This window comes from Bison bison, unplaced genomic scaffold (assembly GCF_000754665.1).
Source record: "Bison bison bison isolate TAMUID 2011002044 unplaced genomic scaffold, Bison_UMD1.0 scf7180017864169, whole genome shotgun sequence".
In the NCBI taxonomy this organism is placed as follows: Eukaryota; Metazoa; Chordata; class Mammalia; order Artiodactyla; family Bovidae; genus Bison; species Bison bison.
Window position 1 is genome coordinate 406,381 of NW_011494741.1, and position 1,782 is coordinate 408,162.

General features: G+C 42.3%; 1 protein-coding gene across 1 annotated transcript in view; it reads right to left on the reverse strand.

Annotated features, from left to right (window-relative positions):
- LOC104990090 overlaps nucleotides 1-1,782 on the reverse strand; it is a 51,018-nt gene that overhangs the window by 37,030 nt on the left and 12,206 nt on the right. The window lies entirely within an intron of this gene.

Genomic DNA, 1,782 nt, shown 5'->3' on the forward strand with positions numbered 1-1,782 from the left:
CAAGGTAAAAGAAACCCAAGTAAGATGGTAGATGAGGCAAGAGGGCATCAGAGGGCAGAAACAATGAAACCATAATCACAGAAAACTAGTCAATCTAATCACACTAGGACCACAGTCTTGTCTAACTCAATGAAACTAAGCCATGCCCTGTGCGGCCACCCAAGATGGGAGGGTCATGGTGGAGAGATCTGACAGAATGTGGTCCACTGGAAAAGGGAATGGCAAACCACTTCAGTATTCTTGCCTTGAGAACCCCATGAACAGTATGAAAGGGAAAAATGATAGGATACTGAAAGAGAAACTCCCCAGGTCAGTAGGTCCCCAAGATGCTACTGGAGATGAGTGGAGAAATAACTCCAGAAAGAATGAAGGGATGGAGCCAAAGCAAAAACAATACCCAGCTGTGGATGTGACTGGTGATAGAAGCCAGGTCCGATGCTGTAAAGAGCAATATTGCATAGGAACCTGGAATGTCAGGTCCATGAATCAAGGCAGATTGGAAGTGGTCAAACAAGAGATGGCAAGAGTGAACGTCGACATTCTAGGAATCAGCGAACTAAAATGGACTGGAATGGGGGAATTTAACTCAGATGACCATTGTATCTACTACTGTGGGCAGGAATCCCTCAGAAGAAATGGAGTAGCCATCATGGTCAACAAAAGAGTCTGAAATGCAGTACTTGGATGCAATCTCAGAAATGACAGAATGATCTCTGTTCATTTCCAAGGCAAACCATTCAATGTCACAGTAATCCAAGTCTATGCCCCAACCAGTAACGCTGAAGAAGCTGAAGCTGAATGGTTCTATGAAGACCTACAAGGCCTTTTAGAACTAACACCAAAAAAAGATGTCCTTTTCATTATAGGGGACTGGAATGCAAAAGTAGGAAGTCAAGAAACACCTGGAGTAACAGGCAAATTTGGCCTTGGAATATGGAATGAAACAGGGCAAAGACTGATAGAGTTTTGCCAAGAAAATGTACTGGTCATAACAAACACCCTCTTCCAACAACACAAGAGAAGACTCTACACATGGACATCACCAGATGGTCAACACTGAAATCAGATTGATTATATTCTTTGCAGCCAAAGAGGGAGAAGCTCTATATAGTCAGTAAAAACAAGACTGGGAGCTGACTGTGGCTCAGATCATGAACTCCTTATTGCCAAATTCAGACTTAAATTGAAGAAAGTAGGGAAAACCACTAGACCATTCAGGTATGACCTAAATCAAATCCCTTATGATTATACAGTGTTAGTGAGAAATAGATTTAAGGGCCTAGATCTGATAGATGGAGTGCCTGATGAACTATGGACGGAGGTTCGTGACATTGTGCAGGAGACAGGGATCAAGACCATCCCCATGGAAAAGAAATGCAAAAAAGCAAAATGGTTGTCTGGGGAGGCCTTACACATAGCTATGAAAAGAAGAGAAGCGAAAAGCAAAGGAGAAAAGGAAAGATATAAACATATGAATGCAGAGTTCCAAAGAATAGCAAGAAGAGATAAGAAAGCCTTCTTCCGCGATCAATGCAAAGAAATAGAGGAAAACAACAGAATGGGAAAGACTAGGGATCTCTTCAAGAAAATCAGAGATACCAAAGGAACACTTCGTGCAAAAATGGGCTCGATAAAGGACAGAAATGGTATGGACCTAACAGAAGCAGAAGATACTAAGAAGAGGTGGCAGGAATACACAGAAGAACTGTACAAAAAAGATGTTCATGACCCAGATAACCACAATGGTGTGATCACTCACCTAGAGCCAGACATCCTGGAACG